This window comes from Coregonus clupeaformis, chromosome 12 (genome assembly GCF_020615455.1).
Source record: "Coregonus clupeaformis isolate EN_2021a chromosome 12, ASM2061545v1, whole genome shotgun sequence".
In the NCBI taxonomy this organism is placed as follows: Eukaryota; Metazoa; Chordata; class Actinopteri; order Salmoniformes; family Salmonidae; genus Coregonus; species Coregonus clupeaformis.
In genome coordinates, this window is record NC_059203.1 from 28,355,563 (window position 1) to 28,382,771 (window position 27,209).

Sequence of the window (27,209 nt, forward strand, 5' to 3'; positions counted from 1 at the left end):
TCCACAGTGCTGGGCTCTACTGAAGAGTGGCAAGAAAAAAGCCATTGCTTAAAGAAAAAAATAAGCAAACACGTTTGGTGTTCGCCAAAAGGCATATGGGAGACTCCCCAACCATATGGAAGAAGGTACTCTGGTCAGATGAGACTAAAATCTAGCTTTATGGCCATCAAGGAATATGCTATGTCTGGCGCAAACCCAACACCTCTCATCACCCCGAGAACACCATCCCCACAGTGAAGCATGGTGGTGGCAGCATCATGCTGTGGGGATGTTTTTCATCGGCAGGGACTGGGAAACTGGTCAGAATTGAAGGAATGATGGATGGCGCTAAATACAGGGAAATTCTTGAGGGAAACCTGTTTCAATCTTCCAGAGATTTGAGACTGGGACGGTTCACCTTCCAGCAGGACAATGACCCTAAGCATACTGCTAAAGCAACACTCAAGTGGTTTAAGGGGAAACATTTAAATGTCTTGGAATGGCCTAGTCAAAGCCCAGACCTCAATCCAATTGAGAATCTGTGGTATGACTTAAAGATTGCTGTACACCAGCGGAACCCATCCAACTTGAAGGAGCTGGAGCAGTTTTGCCTTGAAGAATGGGCGAAAATCCCAGTGGCTAGATGTACCAAGCTTATAGAGACATACCCCAAGAGACTTGCAGCTGTAATTGCTGCAAAAGGTGGCTCTACAAAGTATTGACTTTGGGGGTGAATAGTTATGCACGTTCAAGTTCTCTGTTTTTTGGTCATATTTCTTGTTTGTTTCACGAAAAAAAATATTTTGCATCTTCAAAGTGGTAGGCATGTTGTGTAAATCAAATGATATAAAAAATCTTTTTAATTCCAGGTTGTAAGGCAACAAAATAGAAAAAAATGCCAAGGGGGGTGAATACTTTGCAAGCCACTGTATATAAATTGTTACATTTGAAACATTTCTCAATTCAAAAGCACACCCACGGCACCCAAGCGTTAAAAGAGACTAAAACAAAACTGGAAACCATGCATAAAGCGTTAGGAGATAGTGAAAGAGGCTAAAACGTTGATGAAGGAGTTGGAGGTCATTACACAGGATAAGTGGAATGCGATTGAAGAGGGGAGACGTGCTCTGCAGCCAGCAGAGGAAACAAAGTGCCCCGCCTGTCCACTATCCTGACTTATCAGCACTCAAAGCAAAGTATGGGCCAGTGTTGGATGCACCAACTGCCCTGGGGTCTGGGGCCGGACCTAAAGCCGGCCATGGGATTAGCCCACATGTCCTCTCAATAATAGGAGACGATTATGTTGATGAACCATACACTCTTAGAAAAAAAGGGTTATTCAGTTGTCCCCATAGCAGAACTCTTTGAAGAACCCTTTTTGGTTCAAGGTAGAACCCTTTTGAGTTTCATGTAGAATCCTTTACACAGAGGGTTCTACACAGAACCCAAAATAATTCTACCTGGAACCAGAAAGGGTTCTCCTAAGGAGACAGCCAAATAACCCTTCTGGAACCCTTTTTTCTAAGAGTGTATAGGCGAAGCAACAAAAACAGCCCTAATATCCCACAACCAGGAACTCTTGCTAATCACCAGAGGATTTATGGTGGGTATGATTCAAAAGGGGGGGCTGTCCGTCCAGTGTGATTTACAACCCATATGTTAAACTATGGGCCGGGGTAGATTCCACCCGGGGGAGCTGCCACTATCTCTCAAGGTACTCCCATCCAATACCATCCACATCAGGCTGCTGTGCATCAACCATTCAGTCCTTGGGATGTTAAGAATATTTGTATCCTGTTGTGCAGACCGGTTCCCAATAAAGTTACGGCATGTATACAAAAGAAGGACGAGTGGGTGAGCAAATATGCTGACTGCCTACAGAACACTCTGAGAACATACCTTTGAATTGCGCACACTAACACTGTGGTAGGGAGGTCACAGTTTATCGCTGTCTCCTACCAAACATTAAGGTAGCAATCATTGGGGTGGTAGACACCTTGAATGGGTGGGGAAGAAATAGTGGCGGCTGCAGAATAGTGGCGGCTCCAATCGGTGCACGGGGGCGCGTCCGGTGATGCTAGAGAACCCCACTGTGGTATATGGGACAAAGTCACAATGGCAGCCAAGGAATAAGGGAGAGAGAAAATATCAACCTGGGAAGCACACTAGGGGACAGGGCGACGGTTGCCTCTGGTGTGGGGATATAAGACATCAGAATCTGAACTGCCCTCATGCAGAGGCCCAAAAGCTGAAGCCGACTGGTGGAACAGTTCGCTCGCCTACCAAAAGCACAGCAAAAGGCCCTGTTGGGTGCAGGTGAAATTATGCATATGCATAGGGGTGTCTGGCCTAAGATCAGTGGTAACAAAAGGCACAGATGGCTTCTATATGGAAGGTAACGTTGGAGGCCGTGTTACATTCAAGTTCCTTATAGACACAGGTGCTGAATTTTCACTCATACCTCACAACTCCATCACATATGCATTCGAATTTGACGCTAAAGCACCCTTTCATGGGGTTTCAGGAGTGCCACAAAATGCACAGATCACTGTCCCAGCTATGTGGCAGTGACAGCTCAATTAAGAATAGCTCCAGTCAAATAAACTATATTAGGATTAGATGTGATGGAATCATCATGGAATAGCTAATGAGATCCCTACTAGCATAATGACTAAGTTCAAACACACTTGGTGGGCGCCGGGGGCCCAAGCAAAGTTTAAAGACTACACCAGGAGCTGTGGAGTGTTTTAATCGGGCCAGTTCCAAGGAGTCATTTAAATAAATGTGCTGGAGTGTGTAAACACCTTCACTAAGTGGGTCGAGGCATTTCCTATGTCTAAAGCGACAGCAGAGAATGTAGCGGCAACTCTGCTAAAGGGCATCATCCTCAGATGGGGAGTTCCCCAATCCCTGGACTCTGATCGTGGTACACATTTCACTGGGGCACTGACAGGGGCAGTGTGTCGCGCTCTAAAGATCAAAAAATATTTTCACACCCCATATCACCCGAAGGCATCTGGGGTCATGAAATCAGGAATCTGAAGAAAAAAACGTTCCAAGGCGTTAACGGAGCAGGGCTCCTGGGTAGATTATCTACCAGCTGTTCTGATGGCCATCAGGGCAGCAGCAAATGCCAAAACACATTTATCCCCCTTTGAGATAGCTATGGGCAGACCCATGAGAGTGCCAGGGGCACTCATATCTCAGACGGAAGAGTGTGATCTCCAGGTGATGGGAGATAGACTCTTGAACTACTGTATTCAACTCACTCTGGTATTTAGGTCTATGTCTTCACAGGTGAGAAAGGCCCACTGGAAGCTACACACTCACTGCTCCCTGGGGAAGATGTGTACCTGAAAGTCCATCAGCCGGCAAGCCTCGAACCCAGGTGGACCGTACCCCATACAATCCTAATGGGGACCGACACGGCCGTGAAGGTTATGGGAAAGAAAGCCTGGATTCACATATCTCCGTTTTTGCTATTACACTCTAAGATCCCTGACGGAAGGAGGAGTAAAAGGTCAAAAGCTCCAGTTGGAATGTTATTGCCTATTGCATCAAAAGTTGAAACAATAAAGAATATAATTTAAAAGGGGGGACTGATTGTAAATTACTGTTTTATATTACCGTTTTATATTATTATATTATCTTAGTATGAATAGATTGTTTTAGAGATTGAAAGTAGTGTTTGGTTGAAGCTCTTTATGTATGAGAAGAGTAATTATTTAGTGGACTGCAGTGGACTGTAGGAATGTGTACTCCAATAACTCAAGGCCTCTCATGATTGATAAGAAATGCTGTGATATACACGGAGGAGTGGAGGAGCACAGAGAAATTCTGGGTGATGGAAAAGTACTGAAGTACATCTTTGTGGAAGGGAGGTGGTGAGAGCTCAGGCTATAAGTGGGCACTGCACTGTATTGAACGTATGTATTCAGCTGGACATCTTCGCCGAGTAAACATTTGAAACATTTGTATGATAAATATGTTTATTGTATATTGAGATATTGGTCATCTTTTCGAAGCAAACATTTGAGAGATGACCTATCTCTGTCTGAACACACGTGTAATGAAATGTCTAATGGCATGTGTAATAACATGTGTTCTAGCATGTGTTCTAGCATGTGTAATAACATGTGTTCTAGCATGTGTAATAACATGTGTTCTAGCATGTGTAATAACATGTGTTCTAGCATGTGTAATAACATGTGTCAGCAGTGGCTCAGTTGGTAGAGCATGGAGCTTTCTCCTCCAGGATTGTGGGTGTGATTCCCACTGGGACCACCTATATGGAAAATGTATGCACGCATGACTGTAAAGTCGCTTTGGATAACAGCATCTGCTTAATGGCATTCATTTCAGTCAGGTCAGTCAATCAGTCTCCCAGGCAATGTCTGCCAATGTGGAGATCACTTTAATGATGTGTTTATCACTTTAAAGATGTGGAGGTCCCTTTGATATGTCGAGGAAGATCACTTCTAATGTGTTCAGTGGTTTTCGACTAGAGGCCATATTAATTTAGTCTCTCATGACAGACTTAACATCAACATAAATAAATAACTTTTTTGGTTAGTTCAAATTTGAACATTTCTGCCCCAGAATCAAATCGAGTAGCTAGCTAGCGCACGTGATTATTCGTCACCACTCTTCAGATGGTTTGGGGATTTATTAGCACTCTGAGACAAACTGGCAGTGTCTCAAACTGTGAATATTACAAGTTTTGTCTATAAGGGCACAATAAAATGAACCGGTTGCCTATATTACAGGGCCTATAAAATGTATGTAACAAGTAACATTTGTAAAGCAATCGTAGAGGAAGTTTATGAGACTTATTAAACCAATGGCAGTTCTTAGCTACGATACTTCCTGCAAATGTAGTCCTCCTGGGAAATATTAGTTACATACTTCCTGCAAATGGTTGTTAGGAAACGTTAGATTTCCTTAATCACTGTTTCAATCTACAACTGATGGTTATACAAAGCCAACAAATTAACTTTATTTTGCAGTAATAGCATACAGGACAAAAACATGCTTGAGATAAAGATGCTTAAAAAAAAGATTACCTTAAATCTCTCTTCATCTGGTGTAATTGTTCAGTGCCTTATGGAAAAGTGAACTGAAGGCTTCAGATGAATGGAATGGAGACATACATTTTCAGTAAGCTCTGAGCTACAGTAGATCAAAGACTGTCTCTTCAATAAACCACAAATGTATGAAACAGGCGCTGAAATAAGCATGCAGAAGGATTGTATGGTTTGAGCAGATATAGAAGAAATTCTATTGCAATGGAGGGAAATGAGGAGATGGAGTATATATATACTCAAAAACAAAACAGGTGGAATAAGTGCAGTCAGAGCAGCAGACGTGTAGAGGTATGTAGGAACAGAGAGGTACAGAGTAGGAGGTCTGACTAAAGTTAATAGTTAACTAATTAGGGTGTCTACCCACTCTGCCCAGATTGGGTGAAAATGTGCTTTGGTGATGACATTTCACTTCCTTATGTTATAAAATATTTTACCAAGACAAATATGATTCTTTATGTTCTGAATCGTTCAGTGGGGTCTTTATCTAACATATCATTAACATTATATCCAAAAAGTCGGATTTCGTAACCTAACACATCCGATAATAAGCACCGAGTTCTGTTGACAGAGCGGTGCAGTTTCTCGCCGAAACGTTAGAGGATTTTACATTTTGTGGTCGCCTTCTTCCAAGTTGTTTCCATGGGTCGCAAATATATAAAAATTATCATGACACCAGCTGAATTAATTGCAAAAGGCTTTGAAAATAAAAAGTTTGCGGTACGCTCAGTGCTCTGTTGACATTTCACAGAGAAAAAGAACAGGAACTTTGCATTAAAATATGAAATATTACTAAAATATTACGTCTCGTCTCAAAATCGATATCTTACCTCTATATTGTTTTATGTTCTCCGGATTTGAAAAGAAAGATGGCGAGTTCAATGGTAAGCCTGTCAGGTAGCGATGCTATTTCCGTGATTTGACCACTTTTTTCCCCACTGGTCTCCATTGATTTAGTCGCTCTAATTTTGACCATCCTGGGCAAACATTTTTTTGACCAACCAGGGTAAAAACTTCAATACGTTTTGAACGGATTATGATACAGACATGAGGTTTGGACCATTGGTTTTCATAGAATTATCTACACAATGAACATACTATTTTACCCATTAGTCAAAAGATGCGTTTTTGATCGGACACCCTAAACTACTGTATGTCAAACTGGCCAATAAAATGGCTTCAGGTAGCGCAGGTAGAGCAGGTAGAGCTCAAACAGAAATGTGACTATAGATGTGGTGAAAGGAATGGCCCAGTGGGGGAAATATTAATTTACTACAGGAGATCCATACAGAACAGCTTGGTTAGAACGACTTTACCAATGCGCATAAAGTCTACTGTTCCCTCAGTCACCTGAAGGCTATGCTCTGGCTTAGCTTGAGCTGAAGTAGACTTAACCCATATGTCTGTCAACGGTAAGTGTCTCCTGTTACTGTGACTGAGCCGCTATCTCCTCAAGGCTATAATGTTCTGGCTTAGCTTGGTCTGAGGAACTAGACTAGACCCATGTGTCTGCACATACACAGTAAATGTCTCCTGGTCCCTATCCTCAGTCACCTTCAGGCTATATGAGACCCATGTGTCTACTGTTACTGCTAGATTGGGCCCCGTGTAGCTCAGTTGGTAGAGCATGGCGCTTGCAACGCCAAGGTTGTGGGTTCGATTCCCACGGGGGGCCAGTATAAAAAAATAAATACAAATAAATGTTTGCACTCACTACCTTACTATAAGTCGCTCTGGATAAGAGCGTCTGCTAAATGACTAAAACGTAAAATGTAAATTTCATCCAGGCAATGTTCTGGCTTCATGAATAATCCATCCATCCACATTAAAGCAGCCTTTTGTTGCTCTGACATGGGTCTTTATATCCTATCTATCCACACCTGGCCAGGTTCAGTCAGCCAGTAGACTCACCATTATCCAGGACCTGTCAGGCTAGCTGCTAACGCCTCAGACCCCCAGGAGTTTCACAATTCCTGACATTTAATCCTAGTAAAAATTCCCTGTTTTAGGTCAGTTAGGATCACCACTTTATTTTAAAAATGTGAAATGTCAGAATAATAGTAGAGAGAATGATTTATTTCAGCTTTTATTTCTTTCATCACATTCCCAGTGGGTCAGAAGTTTACATACCTCAATAAGTATTTGGTAGCGTTGCCTTTAAATTGTTTAACTTGGGCCAAACATTTCGGGTAGCCTTCCACAAGCTTCCCACAATAAGTTGGGTGAATTTTGGCCCATTCCTCTTGACAGAGCTGGTGTAACTGAGTCAGGTTTGTAGGCCTCCTTGCTCGCACACGCTTTTTCAGTTCTGCCCACACATTTTCTATAGGATTTAGGTCAGGTCTTTGTGATGGCCACTCCAATACCTTGACTTTGTTGTCCTTAAGCCATTTTGCCACAACTCTGGAAGTATGCTTGGGGTCATTGTCCATTTGGAAGACCCATTTGCGACCAAGCTTTAACTTCCTGACTGATGTCTTGAGATGTTGCTTCAATATATCCACATAATTTTCCTTCCTCATGATGCCATCTATTTTGTGAAGTGCACCAGTCCCTCCTGCAGCAAAGCACCCCCACAGCATGATGCTGCCACCCCCGTGCTTCACGGTTGGGATGGTGTTCTTTGGCTTGCAAGCAACCCCCTTTTTCCTCCAAACATAACGATGGTCATTATGGCCAAACACGTCTATTTTTGTTTCATCAGACCAGAGTACATTTCTCCAAAAAGTACAATCTTTTCCCAATGTGCAGTTGCTAACCGTAGTCGGGCTTTTTTATGGTGGTTTTGGAGCAGTGGCTTCTTCCTTGCTGAGCGGCCTTTCAGGTTATGTCGATATAGGACTCATTTTACTGTCGATATAGATACTTTTGTGCCTGTTTCCTCCAGCATCTTCACAAGGTCCTTTGCTGTTGTTCTGGGATTGATTTGCACTTTTCGCACCAAAGTACGTTCATCTCTAGGAGACAGAACGCGTCTCCTTCCTGAGCGGTATGATGGCTGCGTGGTCCCATGGTGTTTATACTTTGTTTGTACAGATGAACGTGGTACCTTCAGGCGTTTGGAAATTGCTCCCAAGGATGAACCAGACTTGTGGAGGTCTACAATTTCTTTTCTGAGGTCTTGGTTGATTTCTTTAGATTTTCCCATGATGTCAAGCAAAGAGGCACTGAGTTTGAAGGTAGGCCTTGAAATACATCCACAGGTACACCTCCAATTGACTCAAATGATGTAAATTAGCCTATCAGAAGCTTTTAAAGCCATAACATCATTTTCTGGAATTTTCCAAGCTGTTTAAAGGCACAGTCAACTTAGTGTATGTAAACTTCTGACCCACTGGAATTGTGATACAGTTAATTATAAGTGAAATAATCTGTCTGTAAACAATTGTTGGAAAAATTACTTGTGTCATGCAAAACTATAGTTTGTTAACAAGAAATGTGTGGAGTGGTTGAAAAACGAGTTTTAATGACTCCAACCTAAGTGTATGTAAACTTCCGACTTCAAATGTATGTATGACTAGGCAGTACTAGGCAGTTCCCGGGGAAGGACTGCCCATTCCATGATCTTGCCATCACGGTTGACAACTCCGTTGTGTCCTCCTCCCAGAGTGCAAAGAGCCTTGGCGTGACCCTGGACAACACCCTGTCGTTCTCCGCTAACATCAAGGTGGTGACCCGATCCTGTAGGTTCATGCTCTACAACATTCGGAGAGTACGACCCTGCCTTACACAGGAAGCGGCACAGGTCCTAATCCAGGCACTTGTCATCTCCCGTCTGGATTACGTGTGGTCCTCTGTAGCTCAGCTGGTAGAGCACGGCGCTTGTAATGCCAAGGTAGTGGGTTCGATCCCCGGGACCACACGTACACAAAAAAATGTATGCACGCATGACTGTAAGTCGCTTTGGATAAAAGCGTCTGCTAAATGGCATATTATTATTATTATATTATTATTATTATTACTGCAACTCGCTGTTGGCTGGGCTCCCTGCCTTTGCCATGAAACCCCTACAACTCATCCAGAATGCCGCAGCCCGTCTGGTGTTCAACCTTCCCAAGTTCTCTCACGTCACCCCGCTCCTCCGCACACTCCACTGGCTTCCAGTTGAAGCTCGCATCTGCTACAAGACCATGGTGCTTGCCTACAGAGCTGTGAGGGGAACGGCACCTCCGTACCTTCAGGCTCTGATCAGACCCTACACCCAAACGAGGGCATTGCGTTCATCCACCTCTGGCCTGCTGGCCCCCCTACCTCTGCGGAAGCACAGTTCCTGCTCAACCCAGTCAAAACTATTCGCTGCTCTGGCACCCCAATGGTGGAACAAGCTCCCTCACGACGCCAGGACAGCGGAGTCACTCACCACCTTCCGTAGACACTTGAAACCCCACCTCTTTAAGGAATACCTGGGATAGGATAAAGTAATTTTACATTACATTTACATTTTAGTCATTTAGCAGACGCTCTTATCCAGAGCGACTTACAGTTAGTGAGTGCATACATTTTTTCATACTGGCCCCCCGTGGGAATTGAACCCACAACCCTGGCGTTGCAAACACCATGCTCTACCAACTGAGCTACACAATCTCAGACAATTACAGACAATTACATTGTTCCTCTTCATTTTTTATTTCAAAGTTTAAAATATGTAAAGAAACAAAAAGTAATAATAATAATAATCCTTCTACCCCCCCCTTACCCCACCCCCCAAAAATGTTTTTAAAAAACATATTGTAAAGTGGTTATCCCACTGGCTATAAGGTGAATGCACCAATTTGTAAGTCGCTCTGGATAAGAGTGTCTGCTAAATGACGTAAATGTAAATGTACTATGTAGAGTACACAGATGTGCAGTTTGAATTACATTGCTTATGCCAAGGTGCATAGGCTACTGCAGACACACTGTATCATATTGGGCACAGGCAATCAGGACCCCCTCTACTGATACACATTGTGTTATCAGCCATCAGCCAGGAGCCACTGTTGGCACAATGTTAGTTAGTTTAACAGTGTAGGGCCTAGACTAGGCTATTAGACAGGCACATTTTGCATATCAGTGCAAGGGAAGCTCTTGCTAATTGTAAAAGGTGGAGAGAGGTGAATGCTGTGAAGCAGAACACAGATCTCCTGCCTCCTGTGTGTGTGTGTGTGTGTGTGTGTGTGTGTGTGTGTGTGTGTGTGTGTGTGTGTGTGTGTGTGTGTGTGTGTGTGTGCGTGTGTGCATGTGCGTGTGCGTGTGTGTGTGTGATGGAGCCGCGGAGTGAGACGCTGATTAGCAACTCTACTTTACCTCTCCCTGTCCAAGGGGAACTGTTTCACATCAACAAAGAGCATGTTTCACATGGAAACCAAGCAGCTAGCTAACCTTACCTAAGTGTTCACAAGCAAATATCCTGAAGCTATCCTGAAGTGTGATGGATTGTAGAATTTAGAATATAAAAGCGGGTTATTCTTATTGTAATATTACCATAAAAAGTGAGACAAAAATTATTGACAAGTGTTTCATCAGTGGGATTGTTTTTTTCTCTGTTTACAAAGGGAAAATGTATGTTGAGACAAAGATCTGTAGTTATGTTCCGTTCCTCTGTCTGTGCTGCTCCCACATTACCACATATAATACTATAATTAGAGAGAGGTTTGCATTTGAATATGTTTGGGGGACTTTGGTCACTGGAATGGGGTGGGAGGATGGAGGGCAGAGAGAATAAACCAACCAGCCTGAATACTGCAGCAATCCATTCCCATGCTACTGTGTGTAGAGAACGACTGATATGGAATGTTTTAGGGCTGATTTTTGGAAGTCAAAGAGGCCAATATTTTATGCTGATATTCAATATCATTAAACTTGAACATTTCGATAACAACCTTTCTGAGAGACAGCCATGTATGCATTAATGAATCAATGTTTTAATCATACATTTAATTTGTCTTTGTTTTGCCAATCTAAAATACATAAAATAACAATGGTAATCATTTCATTTTAATGGTTAATCTCTTGATAAACTGGGTAAATCAAGATGGCATAGGCCTACTCACAATACAGGTGAATGCATATTCAATAGGATTGTGTGCATGCATTGACTTATTGAGCTGGTTGAGTTATTGTTTTGGCTGATTTCAGTGGAGTCTATTGGGGTACAGATGACAAACAATCTGTTGCCCTTCCATTTAGGACTTATATACTAGCCTACTGATCAACAACATTCACATATAAGCAGCCTCATCTCTTCCTTTATAAAAAAAGTATCTTTAAGACTTGTGCAGACCAGTCACTCACGACCACAAATCATTCACATTACATGCAAACAGTTAATCAACAAAGACGACTCATTTAACCCAGTGAACATTTTTGAAGACAATCAGCTTTGAAATCGGCAAGCTTGGCGTCATGATTTGCATATTATTACAAATAAAGTTCTAAGGTAGTGAACTGACGTTAGCTTCAGCTGTAAGCTAGCAAGGTTAGCTTTCTGTGACTGAATATAACCTATTTTGCTAGCTACCTGGCTACCGGAATCTTGTTTTGTAAAGTTCTGTAACCTCTTATGGACATTGTTTGACCGAACAGTAAATTAATGAAGACTTTCAATCTGTTTGAGTCTCATTATTTAAGTGTGCTAGCAGCTAAATTATATGCAGCATGAGTGAGTAGCTAACAAGATGCAGTCCAGCCAGAGGTTCCTTGAGGACAACTAGTAATGAATGAGTGAGTGGCACCGGCTTGTGCGCTCACACTTCATAGGGGACATCGGCTGCGGCAAAAGTATCGGCCCGACCGAATATCAGTTGTTCTCTAACTGTGTGCGTGTGTGGTAGCGAATGAACCAGGAGAGTGCAAAGGTGTGACTAGCTTTCCATCCCTTCCCATATCCACCTGTCTCTTCCTTTCTCTCAATCCCTCTACTTTCCCTCATCCCTTCTTTTTTTTAGCTCTGTAATATCTCTATTTGTCAGCCATTATCTCTCTGCGCATCCCTCACTTTCTCCCACCCTCTCCTCACACTCCGTCTCTCACTTTGCTACATCCACATTTCTCTCTACCCCTCCTCATCCCCTCTCCCACCCTCCCTCCCCTCTTTTTCTTCCCTCTCCATCTGTCCGTCCATCTGTTTGTCTGTCTGTCTGCCACTGAGGTGTGCTTTCTGCAGTGCAAGTGTGAATATTAACTTGGAGCACCTGCCACTCAGAGAGGGTTTGTGTGAGCGTTGGTGCATGCCTGCAGCAGGGGCCCCTGCCCTGGGGACACAGCGATAACACCGGAGAGAGGGCCACGGGTCACAGGAGACACACACATACACAAAGTGACACACACACACACACACACACAGTGACACCTAGGTAGGGAGTGACACATCAGGCCAGGCATATGAAGCAGATTCTCCTGTCCAGACAATCGGCTCTAAAATCGTCTCTCAACTAGAATGTCAGTTGTCTCCACAGCTTTCCCCGAGTCTCGCTAGGTGAGTAAACTCTCTGATTAGATAAGAGAGTCTGCCAGGTATGCGTTAACTGATTGGATAAGAGAGTCAGTCTGGCCGATGCTGTAACTGATTTGAGCCGTGCGTCTCTCATCACAAAGCAGAGCTGGGCTCAGTGAGGCCCGACCAGGCCAGCTGGAAAATGAACAGGTAGACAAAGAGGGTTCTGGGATTGATGGAACTCTATTCAGAACTATGACAATCTGATTATCTCAAACAGGCTTAGCAGCCATTCCATTCCATTATAATCCATACACATACGCACAGATGCACAGAAACGCACACACAAATGCACACATGCAGCAGGTGGTCATGGTATTTGGGGACAAGTGACAGAGGGAGGAGGGTAAGAGACAGGACAGGAAGACGAGGAAAAACAACGAGGTCATCAGTGATGGAAGGTAAGGAGAACTGTGTTTGAAGACACACACACACACACACACACACACACACACAAGCAAACAAATCAGCAGTGTGTTTATTTACTCCAGCAGCCAGTCATTTGGCGGCTGGCCAGGAGAGGAGTGTGTGTGTGTGTGTGTGTGTGTGTGTGTGTGTGTGTGTGTGTGTGTGTGTGTGTGTGTGTCGAATGGTGGGGGAATAGGAGGAAACCGGGAGGAAGTGAGGACAGGAGGAGAGGAGAGAGTGGGCAGCAGAAGCGGAAAGGAAACAGTGCAGGTTTTCAGCCTGGGGCTCCCCAAAACAGCTAATTAGGCCACAAATCACAGACAAGCACAACCCACAAACCACATCCCTGGATAATTACTACAGCTACCCAGTCCAGTCTAAACCCTGCTGCCCCTGTCCCGTCCAATCCCCACCCCCATGATGTCAGGGCTCTACGCTGACATTTTTTACAAGGAGCACGTGTACGCCTAAGTTGAAAAATGTAGGCGCACACAAAGAAATGTAGCACAATATGAGGTATTCAAGCTAAACTCCTTAATGTTTCTAGGTGCACTGGTGCTCCTAAATTTCGATTCCAGGTTGCACAGCAAAATATTTATGCACGAGTAAAATGGTCACACTGTAGAGCCCTGGATGTCCATCTACACACAAACCAATGAAACACATAAACCCATTATGTATACACACAAACCCATGATGTATACACACAAACCCTTGAAACACATAAACCCATGATGTATAAACATAAACCCATGATGTGTATACATAAACCCATGATGTGTACACATAAACCCATAATGTGTACACATAAACCCATGATGTGTACACATACACCCTGCTCTGAATCTAGATAAGGTCTGCATTAAGAACGAGGTATGAGAAGAGCTTCTGAAATCTGGGGAGGAGAAGGAGGAGAACAGAAGGAGTGGGAGGTGGTTACATAATTAAATAAAAAAAATTGATTCCCCAAACGAGAAAAAGAGGAAGAGCTATACTAGTGAGCTATACTGTAATCATAACAAACGAGAGAAATCATCTTATTACAATGACAGTCATCACACATCATCTCAGTACAGCCCGTAAGTGCCATTACAAGACTCTCCATCGGTACAAACTACAGTCCCCCAAACCACTGACTTAAGAACAGATCAGAGTACTCCTCCAGTCTCTACATGCTGTGGACTATAGCCTGTTGTCAAGGGCCTGTATTTATCAAGCGTCTCTAGGTGCTGATCTAGGATCAGGTCCTCCCTATCCATAACAATCTTCTTCAATATGATCTCAAAGGCAAAACTGCTACCTGATTAGCACTCCTACTCTGGTCCTGCAAGGTAATCGTGGACAACAATGGCTGCTTCAGGTTTACACACGGAGCATCCTGCTAATTTCGAACCACAAATCGATAGTTAGTGGTGTAATTCACTTAGCCAGAGATAACAGAGGAAGGAAAAACGACTATAATGAACAGAGGAAGGTATCAAGACGTGGTAAAAGGGATGAAGATGCAGGCCAGGAAGCAGTCATCCTAAACTAAATCCCACCAAGCCTACGTCTTACTAAGCTAAAGCTAAAGATGACACCTCCGATAAGTTTATTTTAGTCACTGCCATTCTCCAGTACTGTACATTAGCAGGTGTGAATGCAATAGAGGTTGAGGTATGAAGGTGACTCATACAATGATCAACAGGGATTCAACAAGTTTCACATTTTGCAGGTGTTGACAGTCTGTGTCTCTTTGGATGCAGTAAATATATTAGGAATGTAAATACATGGGGGATTCGTGTGTAAGGACGCTGAGCTAATGATCCATAAAGAGTTTACATTACATTTACATTTTAGTCATTTAGCAGACGCTCTTATCCAGAGCGACTTACAGTTAGTGAATACATTTTTTTTTCATACTGGCCCCCCGTGGGAATCGAACCCACAACCCTGGCGTTGCAAACGCCATGCTCTATCAACTGAGCTACATCCCTGCCGGCCATTCCCTCCCCAACCCTGGACGACGCTGGGCCAATTGTGCGCCGCCCATGAGTCTCCCGGTCGCGGCCGGCGGCGACAGAGCCTGGATACGAACCAGGATCTCTAGTGGCAGAGTTAGCCTATGCCACTCTTATGACAGCATTATGCAGCACTTATGCCACATTTCTTATGATGAAGACATCTCTGTTATCATAATGCTCCTCCTTAGGCCTCTTATAACCACAATAAGGTAGCAAATGTTATTTCATATATTTCATCTGCAGTTCAGACAGCATAACAACATTAGAGCAGAGAAGAGAGAACTTGTGTGCTCAGGCTGGCAATCACAATGTTACCATCCATCGGGCCATTACCATCCCATCGGGCCATCACATCATCATCACTGTGGGCTGGCAATCTGAGCCACATTCTCCTTATTACCCATCCCATCAGACCAGGCATGTCCTCATCTATTAGACTGGAGTAATGGCACGGCACCAACAGCTAGTCTGCCACTGACACCTCAATGCTCCAGACCCACTATACTAATATTGAGGCTGAGGTCTCAATACTCTATATAGCCACTACAGTAAAACAGCAATCGACTCACTATCCACATATAACAAGCTTATTCCTCAAGCAATGTTTCAGTTTTATTGACAGATTATTTTAGGCTAAACTGGAGTTTTCAGCCAGCCAGTGTTAAGATAGGCAAGTTACCCACATCAGCACAGGCTATGAGGTGATCTACATTACTGGATGCTCGGCTAGGCAGCACTGGCCCAGAATATTCATCTCAATATGCCCTCGTTGCAATACTGCAACCAATCAATCAATCAGCCACCAAAACAACTCCTCAACAACATTAGCTCAGTGTCCTCACACACAGATCCCCAATGTATTTACACCCCTAATATATTTACTGCATCCAGAGAGAGGAAACAGACTGTCAAAGGCAGGCAGGTAGAGACGGAAGATGATTAGGAGATTCTGCACACAAATTAGTTCCTGCCAGGGTGATACATCATGGAGAATTAAGAGGTCTCTGTCTTCACCTCACCTCACACACACACCAGAACCTGAGCGGCCGACAGCCATATTGGCACATCTGTCAGGAGAGGAAAGAGGAACCCAGTCAGGACAGACTGTGTGTGTGATGTGTAGTGTGGTGTGTGTGATGTGTAGTGTGTAGTGTGTAGTGTGTAGTGTGTAGTGTGTGTGTGTGTGTGTGTGCGACACCCAGGACAGAGACAGAGATGGATGGACCAATCACAGCTCCACAATGGGCTGATCTGATCTGACCGGCGATAACCAAGATGGATCCTCCTATCCTGTGTAAGCTTGCAAAGTGCCAGCGCCGGAGGAATTCATTTTTAATAATTAGTGTTCACTTCCAGCAAGCACCTCGGAGTCTCTTCTACAGGAAATAAGCGCAGGTAGGTAGAAGGGGTTGCAAGGCAACCGACCGCAAGGCACTAGAGGGTGGTGAGTACGGCCCAGTACCTCACTGAGGCCGGGCTCCCCCCCCCCCGGGCCATGAAAAGCCAACTGACATTAACTCCCGAGGTGCTGACCTCTTGCACCCTCTACAACCACTGATAATTATTTGACCATGCTGATCTTCTATGAACGTTTGAACATCTTGAAGAACGATCTGGCCTAAATGGCCATGTACTCTTATAATCTCCACCCGGCATAACCAGAAGAGGACTGGCCACCCCTCAGAGCCTGATTCCTCTCTAGGTTTATTCCTAAGTTCCTGCCTTTCTAGGTAATTTTTACTAGCCACCGTGCTTCTACATCTGCATTGCTTGCTCTCTGAGGTTTTAGGCTCGGTTTCTGTATAAGCACTTTGTGACAACTGCTGTTGTAAAAAGAGCTCTATAAATAAATGTGATTGATTGATTGACTACTAAACAAGACTGCTAAATAGCTAATAAAATGGCTACCCGGACTACCTGCATTGAACCTTTTTTGAATCTCTTGTACTGACTCTAGGCACACACCCTGGACTCTACCCACACACTGACATCCCAACACACACATACATACACACTACATAGTCCCACAAACACATAGCACGCACATGTGCATGCTGACGCCACACACACACACACTCACACTAAACACATCGCTGCTGCTACTGTCTATTATCTACAGTGGGGGAAAAAAGTATTTAGTCAGCCACCAATTGTGCAAGTTCTCCCACTTAAAAAGATGAGAGACGCCTGTCATTTTCATCAAAGGTACACGTCAACTATGACAGACAAATTGAGAAAAAAAAAAACAGAAAATCACATTGTAGGATTTTTTATGAATTTATTTGCAAATTATGGTGGAAAATAAGTATTTGGTCACCTACAAACAAGCAAGATTTCTGGCTCTCACAGACCTGTAACTTCTTCTTTAAGAGGCTCCTCTGTCCTCCACTCGTTACCTGTATTAATGGCACCTGTTTGAACTTGTTATCAGTATAAAAGACACCTGTCCACAACCTCAAACAGTCACACTCCATACTCCACTATGGCCAAGACCAAAGAGCTGTCAAAGGACACCAGAAACAAAATTGTAGACCTGCACCAGGATGGGGAAGACTGAATCTGCAATAGGTAAGCAGCTTGGTTTGAAGAAATCAACTGTGGGAGCAATTATTAGGAAATGGAAGACATACAAGACCACTGATAATCTCCCTCGATCTGGGGCTCCACGCAAGATCTCACCCCGTGGGGTCAAAATGATCACAAGAACGGTGAGCAAAAATCCCAGAACCACACGGGGGGACATAGTGAATGACCTGCAGAGAGCTGGGACCAAAGTAACAAAGCCTACCATCAGTAACACACTACACCGCCAGGGACTCAAATCCTGCAGTGCGAGACGAGTCCCCCTGCTTAAGCCAGTACATGTCCAGGCCCGTCTGAAGTTTGCTAGAGTGCATTTGGATGATCCAAAAGAGGATTGGGAGAATGTCATATGGTCAGATGAAACCAAAATAGAACTTTTTGGTAAAAACTCAACTCCTCGTGTTTGGAGGACAAAGAATGCTGAGTTCCATCCAAAGAACACCATACCTACTGTGAAGCATGGGGGTGGAAACATCATGCTTTGGGGCTGTTTTTCTGCAAAGGGACCAGGACGACTGATCCGTGTAAAGGAAAGAATGAATGGGGCCATGTATCGTGAGATTTTGAGTGAAAACCTCCTTCCATCAGCAAGGGCATTGAAGATGAAACGTGGCTGGGTCTTTCAGCATGACAATGATCCCAAACACACTGCCCGGGCAACGAAGGAGTGGCTTCGTAAGAAGCATTTCAAGGTCCTGGAGTGGCCTAGCCAGTCTCCAGATCTCAACCCCATAGAAAATCTTTGGAGGGAGTTGAAAGTCTGTGTTGCCCAGCGACAGCCCCAAAACATCACTGCTCTAGAGGAGATCTGCATGGAGGAATGGGTCAAAATACCAGCAACAGTGTGTGAAAACCTTGTGAAGACTTACAGAAAACGTTTGACCTGTGTCATTGCCAACAAAGGGTATATAACAAAGTATTGAGAAACTTTTGTTATTGACCAAATACTTATTTTCCACCATAATTTGTAAATAAATTCATAAAAAATCCTACAATGTGATTTTCTGGATTTTTTTTTCTCATTTTGTCTGTCATAGTTGACGTGTCCCTATGATGAAAATTACAGGCCTCTCTCATCTTTTTAAGTGGGAGAACTTGCACAATTGGTGGCTGACTAAATACTTTTTTCCCCCCACTGTATCCTGTTGCCTAGTCACTTTACCCCTACCGATATGTTAATAGCTACCTTGTATACCTCGTACCCCTGCACATGGACTCGGTACTGGTACTTCCTGTATAAAGCCAAGTTACTTTTACTCCTTATTGTTATTCCTTATTCACTGTGTATTTATTCCTTGTGTCACTATTTCAATTTTGTATTAAATGTTAACTCTGCATTGTTAGAAAAGGACCCGTAAGTAAGCATTTCACTGCTGGTCTACACCTGTTCTTTACAATGCATGTGTCACGCTCTGGCCGTGAGAGGCCTGTTGTCTTTAGTTGGTTTGGTCAGGGCGTGAGTTTCTATGTTATATTTTCTATGTTAGGTTGTGTGTCTATGTTTGGCCGGGTGTGATTCCCAATCAGAGACAGCTGTCGCTCGTTGTCTCTGATTGGGGATCATACTTAAGTAGCCTGTTTGCCTACCTTAGTTGTGGGATCTTGTTCTGTGTTAGGCTTGTATGTGTATAGCCTGAGGACTTCACGTTACATTGTTTCTTGTTTTGTTTATGTTTATTGAGTTAAATAAACATGTACGCTTTTCACGCTGCACCTTGGTCTGACCCGTCTCTCAACGATCGTGACAGCATGTGACAAATAAAATGTTATTTGATTTTATTTGGTTGATAATTCACATCATCAGTGACAGACATACACACACACACACACCAATGACACACACCGGAGGGTTATAAACGACAGGTGTTAAGCTGATATCATCACGGGGAGCCGTGTGTGTCTGAGCCACAGAGTGTGATTGTAAATGCACATTGGAGCACGGCCGCCATGGCTGCCTTATTCTCAGACAGGTGAATACGTCTCCCCTCTCTCCAGGGAGCTGAGAATTACCTCAGTCCCTTACCCTGAGAGAGAGAGCTCCCTGTCTGACTGGGCTGTATGGAACCCCCCTTTAACTGGCCTTCCATAGTCCATAAGGGGGAACAGGGTTTAAACAGAGCAGGTAGTCTGCCTCCTCTTCTCTCTGTTCTGTTCTGCCACGGCTTGGTTTTTCCTGGCTCAGTGACCACTGCAGCACCACCATCAGAGAGAGAGAGAGGAGGGAGGAGGAGAGATAAAGGGCTTGAAACAAGGGTGATGTGGGGAGAGAGGGGATACAGGAAAGAGAGAAGGTGTGTGTATGAGAGAGAGAGAGAGAGAACAAGAAAAGAGTGAAGAGAGAGAAGGAGCCAACACACGTTGGCACATGCTCTGTTGCATTCTAGGACAAAACTAGCTTCCTGAAGGTAGTCTGATCTGTGGAGCCATTCTGCATGTTCTCATCCACAACAATAGCAACAACATGTAATGGCTGCTTTAAAGAGGTAAACACAGAGAAACAGACAATAGTACAACCTCTCTCTGTCTGAGGATAGGTACAGTGGCTTGCGAAAGTATTCACCCCCTTTGGCATTTTTCCTATTTTGTTGCCTTACAACCTGGAATTAAAATGGATTTTTTGGGGGTTTGTATCATTTCATTTACACAACATGCCTACCATTTTGAAGATGCAAAATACAATAAATAAGATAAAAAAAACAGAAAACTTGAGCGTGCATAACTATTCACCCCCCCAAAGTCAATACTTTGTAGAGCCACCTTTTGCAGCAATTACAGCTGCAAGTCTCTTGGGGTATGTCTCTAGATAAGCTTGGCACATCTAGCTACTGGGATTTTTGCCCATTCTTCAAGGCAAAACTGCTCCAGCTCCTTCAAGTTGGATGGGTTCCGCTGGTGTACAGCAATCTTTAAGTCATACCACAGATTCTCAATTGGATTGAGGTCTGGGCTTTGACTAGACCATTCCAAGACATTTAAATGTTTCCCCTTAAACCACTGCTTTAGCAGTATGCTTAGGGTCATTGTCCTGCTGGAAGGTTAACCTGCGTCCCAGTCTCAAATCTCTGGAAGACTGAAACAAGTTTCCCTCAAGAATTTCCCTGTATTTAGCGCCATCCATCATTCCTTAAATTCTGACCAGTTTCCCAGTCCCTGCCGATGAAAAACATCCCCACAGCATGATGCTGCCACCACCATACTTCACTGTGGGGATGGTGTTCTCGGGATGATGAGAAGTGTTGGGTTTGCGCCAGACATAGTGTTTTCCTTGATGGCAAAAAAGCTCAATTTTAGTCTCATCTGACCAGAGTACCTTCTTCCATATGTTTGGGGAGTCTCCCACATGCCTTTTGGCGAACACCAAACGTGTTTGCTTATTTATTTCTTTAAGCAATGGCTTTTGTCTGGCCAGTCTTCCGTAAAGCCCAGTGCTGTGGAGTGTACGGCTTAAAGTGGTCCTATGGACAGATACTCCAATCTCCACTGTGGAGCTTTGCAGCTCCTTCAGGGTTATCTTTGGTGTCTTTGTTGCCTCTCTGATTAATGCCCTCCTTGTCTGGTCCGTGAGTTTTGGTGGGCGGCCCTCTCTTGGCAGGTTTGTTGTGGTGCCATATTCTTTCAATTTTTTAATAATGGATTTAATGGTACTCCGTGGGATGTTCAACGTTTCTGATATTTTTTTATAACCCAACCCTGATCTGTACTTCTCCACAACTTTGTCCCTGACCTGTTTGGAGAGCTCCTTGATCTTCATGGTGCCGCTTGCTTGGTGGTGCCCCTTGCTTAGTGGTGTTGCAGACTCTGGGGCCTTTCAGAACAGGTGTATATATACTGAGATCATGTGACAGATTGCACACAGGTGGACTTTATTTAACTAATTATGTGACTTCTGAAGGTAATTGGTTGCACTAGATCTTATGTAGGGGCTTCATAGCAAAGGGGGTGAATACATATGCACGCACCACTTTTCCGTTATTTCTTATAATTTTTTTAAACAAGTCATTTTTTTCATTCCACTTCACCAATTTGGACTATTTTGTGTATGTCCATTACATTAAATCCAAATGAAAATCCATTTAAATTACAGGTTGTAATGCAACAAAATAGGAAAAAAGCCAAGGGGGATGAATACTTTTGCAAGGCACTGTAGGTAGTTGGACACTAGCCATAAGAATTGGCAGTTCTATTAGTACTGCATTACCAAGTGAGGTGAGGGGTTGCTAACTGTGAGGCACATTCCCTTCCTGAGTCTCCTAGGAGCAGAAGAAGAGAACTGTACTTCTCTCTAAGGTAATGGAGGAGGAGCGGAGGAGCCTAGTGCTCCACTGTACCTCTCTCTGCAGAGGGGAGTTGAGGCCCAGGCCCGGAGAGAGCAGAGCAAAACAGAGCAGAGCAGAGCAGAGCAGAGCAAAGCAGAGCAGAGCAACTCCTCTCCTCTCCTCAAATCATTAACTTCAGGAAGCACAGTTCCTTTCATGCGGTGGGCATGTCAACATCACCCAATTCTCCCTTTCCCCTGTTCACTCCCTCCCCCGCCACCCCCCGCCTCACCTTCGGCAGGGGGCACAGAGCTGTAAGCAAGACCCCCCCTTTCCCCTTCTCCCCCTTCCTCTCCCAGATTAGGAGCCACCCAATTAGAGTCAGATGTAGCCAGCAGGGAGCCCCATGCTAAGCCAAGTTACACTCAGCCCTGTGGAGTGGAGGTGAAGCCCTGTATTTTGGCAGTTACCTGTATATCATGGACTCAAGGGTTGTACAGAAGAATTCAGCACCATTTTGAATGAGTGTTAGGAAAATGAATCATTCTGTTAATTTACTTACACCAAGGCTAATGTAGCTAGCTTTTATCACAATACAGTGCCTGGATACAGAAATGTACATGCCCATCAACGTATCAAGAGACAGATGCCATGTCTACGTAAATATGACTTTAATGTCAAATCCAACTGGTTTCATCCAATGTGGGGCAATATAAAAGTTCAGAATAAAAAGTAAGAGCTACACACTCAGAGCCAGAGACAAACAAGAAACAAACACAGAGAGAGAGAGTGAAAAGGGGGATAATGAAAAAGCTGCAGAAAGAGTAAAAACAAAAAAACTGATAAATGATGCAGATCTGAGCTCCTGCGGGGGTCTGGTGGTGTGAGATATCATCACTCTTATGAAAAATGCCTACGCTCGAGCACACACACACAGGCACACACACACACACACGCCTTGAATAACCTTTAATCACATTCCAGGGTGTGGGTTTCTGTTTAACTTATTTAGTGTTTCGTAACTAAAGTACACACACTGCAGGAGAGTGAGACACAGTACATCTCTCTCTTCTGTACAGCAAATATGAAAGATTTAGAAGTAGTTTAGGTTAACCTTCTCTTAATGTTGTAAAGTGTAGATTAGAATATTAAAATCTGTACATTTTCTATCCTTTCATTTGCATCTGCAACGTTGCGACTTTCTGTATCGGCATTAGGCAGTCTCCCTGGCAGAGAAAAAGTCCATAAAAAATGTGAAATATAGATCTCTGATTGACACAGTGAATGACTTACACAACACAAGAGAGGTGTATTGAAAGTGTAAAGGCTAAAAAGCTATAGAACCTTGGATACGGACTGGTAAATAATACAAGGATTCTCCTGAGAACTGAGTGGAATATAGAGGAGGCTCAAACTCTGGTGTCAGGTGATATGAATCACAACATATGACAGACACTATACCATCCAAGGCAGGGTTTACCTCATGAGACCATGAGTCCAACTCATGTCCACTACATAGGCAAGAATGGCTGTCTAACTCAGACTGTGTGGAATCCTATTCAATAACTAGGCACGCCATTGGGTGAATGACTGAAAGGTTTGTGTAGGTAGATGGAGGCGTGCTAGCTCTCCATAACAGTGGCTGAGGAATACTGCTTATTCTACAATAGTCAAGTCTCCATAGCAGAAAGTCCAGATCAAAGCTCATTAGGAGAACAGAACTGTAGGGGGCATGAAGGGGGGAATGGTGAAGCCGGAGCGTAAGAGCGAAGAAGGAAGGAATGGAGAGAGTAAGGTGAAGAGGTAGGGAAAGAGGCAAGTGAGAGAGCTGTGTGAGAAAGATAAACAGGGTGAGGGTGCAGTATCCTTCCTGAAGGCACTCCTCCTCTCACTGCAGTTATCAATTAGCCTGCAATCCAAACTGATATGCTCCAGTTGCACCTGGTGTTATCCATGGTCTCCACTCCCCAATGTACTAAAGCTACAGCTGAAGTTTCTAGGGTTGTTATGGTACCAGTATCGCGATACTCAGAAGTATCGTGGAAAAGATACAAAACATGAAGCGGACAAAATTTCCTGAGGAAAACAGTCCTAATGTTGGAAACAAACAGCCTTACAGTGAGGGAAAAAAGTATTTGATCCCCTGCTGATTTTGTACGTTTGCCCACTGACAAAGACATGATCAGTCTATAATTTTAATGGTAGGTTTATTTGAACAGTGAGAGACAGAATAACAACCAAAAAATCCAGAAAAACGCATTATAAATTGTTTTAAATTGATATGCATTTTAATGAGGGAAATAATTATTTGACCCCTCTGCAAAACATGACTTAGTACTTGGTAAAAAAACCCTTGTTGGCAATCACAGAGGACAGACGTTTCCACCAGGTTTCCACACATCTCAGGATGGAATTTGTCTCACTCCTCTTTGCAGATCTTCTCCAAGTCATTAAGATTTCGAGGCTGACGTTTGGCAACTCGAACCTTCAGCTCCCTCCACAGATTTTCTATGGGATTAAGGTCTGGAGACTGGCTAGGCCACTCCAGGACCTTAATGTGCTTCTTCTTGAGCCACTTCTTTGTTACCTTGGCCGTGTGTTTTGGGTCATTGTCATGCTGGAATACCCATCCACGACCCATTTTCAATGCCTTGGCTGAGGGAAGGAGCTTCTCACCCAAGATTTGACGGTATATGGCCACGTCCATCGTTCCTTTGATGCAGTGAAGTTGTCCTGTCCCCTTAGCAGAAAAACACCCCTAAAGCATAATGTTTCCACCTCCATGTTTGACGGTGGGGATGGTGTTCTTGGGGTCATAGGCAGCATTCCTCCTCCTCCAAACACGGCGAGTTGAGTTGATGCCAAAGAGCTCGATTTTGGTCTCATCTGACCACAACACTTTCACCCAGTTCTCCTCTGATTCATTCAGATGTTAATTGGCAAACTTCAGACGGGCCTGTATATGTGCTTTCTTGAGCAGGGGGACCTTGCGGGCGCTGCAGGATTTCAGTCCTTCACGGCGTAGTGTGTTACCAATTGTTTTCTTGGTGACTATGGTCCCAGCTGCCTTGAGATCATTGACAAGATCCTCCCGTGTAGTTCTGGGCTGATTCCTCACCGTTCTCATGATCATTGCAACTCCACAAGGTGAGATCTTGCATGGAGCCCCAGGCCGAGGGAGATTGACAGTTATTTTGTGTTTCTTCCATTTGCGAATAATCGCACCAACTGTTGTCACCTTCTCACCAAGCTGCTTGGCAATGGTCTTGTAGCCCATTCCAGCCTTGTGTAGGTCTACAATCTTGACCCTGACATCCTTGGAGAGCTCTTTGGTCTTAGCCATGGTGGAGAGTTGGGAATCTGATTGATTGATTGCTTCTGTGGACAGGTGTCTTTTATACAGGTAACAAGCTGAGATTAGGAGCACTCCCTTTAAGAGTGTGCTCCTAATCTCAGCTCGTTACCTGTATAAAAGACACCTGGGAGGCAGAAATCTTTCTGATTGAGAGGGGGTCAAATTCTTATTTCCCTCATTAAAATGCAAATCAATTTATAACATTTTTGACATGCGTTTTCTTTTTTTGTTGTTATTCTGTCTCTCACTGTTCAAATAAACCTACCATTAAAATTATAAACTGATAATTTATTTGTCAGTGGGCAAACGTACAAAATCAGCAGGGGACCGAATACTTTTTTCCCTCACTGTATGCTGTCACCCAGAATCACAGGTTTATTTTCCAAGCAATAGCACACAATATGTTACATACTGTTGGTTTTTGTAAAGGACCAAATAGTTTAGTCTGCTTTGTTGTTTTCCTTTTTGCCATGGAAAATCAGGTATCGCGATACTGGTATCGTGACAACCCTAAGCTGAACACAGAGAGACACCGTAGTAACAGTAGTAACAGATGCTAGCTTGCCCCACCACTGTGAGAGAGCTAAGGGCTCTTCACAGAGGAACACTACTACAGGAGAATGGCACAGAGGCCTTGGAAAGGATGGAGGCTGGCTGGAGTCAATTACAGCATACGAGAGAAAGTGAGTTATTCCAACCATGTCTGTCCTTTTTAATTCTTTATAACCTTTATTCACCAGGTGGACGCATTAGGGCCAACATACTTCTTCTAAAGGAAGACCTAGCATGTAGTGGCTGCTACACTGCCTGTATACATCTCCATTCACTCCCACGTGGCTCTTAATAACCATTTAGCTGCTATGGCACGCTTGTCCTTCCCCCATTCACAGCCCATAGACACTAATTACTTCTCTAAAGCAACACTGGGTAACATTTCTCTTCTGTCTTCCCTTTCTTCAATGGCTCCATTTACCTCAATCACAATGAGCCAGCTGCCTCACCATTAACCCTGCTGTCATTTACTCACAGTGCTTCTGACTACATATTCCCCCTAACAATACCAAGCACACTGAGGCAAAATACATTTTAGCTGTCTGAATCCCTATAGCTCAGTGTCAACACAGGTTCAGTGTCAAAGCACTAAGACAGGTTTGAATAGAGAGCATGACACATTAAAAGTTCAGAGAGCACAGAGAGAGGCCTGGCAGACAGGCTGCAGAGGTTAGGGGTTGCTATGTGCTATGTGCTAAGTGCTATGACTACAAAGGCAATTACAGTTACAGTGAAACTATCTTTTCCATATTCTGAACTGCTACATAACCAAAAACGTTATTTAAGTGTTTAGGTGTATTAGACAAAGAATGTCAGAACAGTGTGGACAATAACTACAGTCACCCCCTGAGCTGACACTACAGCAGTAAATGTAACACATGGAAATGTGAGTAAAAGCTACTATCAAAGATCTATGGGTAGTGATCCTTGTAAAATAGGTATTCTGACCTCAATGGGACTTCCCAAATAAAGGTTATCTCCTCTCCTAGGAGGTACAGCATCAAGGAGAAGATAATCTCTCATGGACAGATCTACAAACATAACTGGTAGCGTAGAATCTGTCAGGATTGAACGGGATGCGTAGCATATTTCCAGTGTTTGGGTTTTTCTTCACTGTTTATTTGTTACCATCTTTTGAATTTCAGAAGGGGAGGGGACATTCAGCCTGTAACTTGCAAAGAGAGAGGGTAGAGCTCCTTGTTCCGGTTCCGATCCTCGTTCTAGCATTTCTTGATCCCTTCTCTTAACACTTTACACTTGTACACGTATACGGGTTCAAAATAGAAGATTTTGAAATAGATAAGTGCCTAAATTGGAACGCAGTGGATGTACAGTAACATGCTATACATGACGTCAAAACTCAAGGTCTCCGCTTCACAGCAAAGTATTGGTTTTGAATGAAAGCGGTTCTGAACATGAACCCTGCACGCTACAACAAGTTGCCCCCATCCCTCACACTAACTGGGCAACTTTTGCAAATGTGTTGTTGTCTGAGTGAGGTAAATGCTGTAAATAAAG

General features: G+C 43.8%; 1 protein-coding gene across 1 annotated transcript in view; it reads right to left on the reverse strand.

Moving 5' to 3' along the window:
* LOC121578156 (receptor-type tyrosine-protein phosphatase gamma) overlaps positions 1-27,209 on the reverse strand; it is a 234,366-nt gene that overhangs the window by 146,687 nt on the left and 60,470 nt on the right. The gene's annotated exons all lie outside the window — the stretch shown is intronic.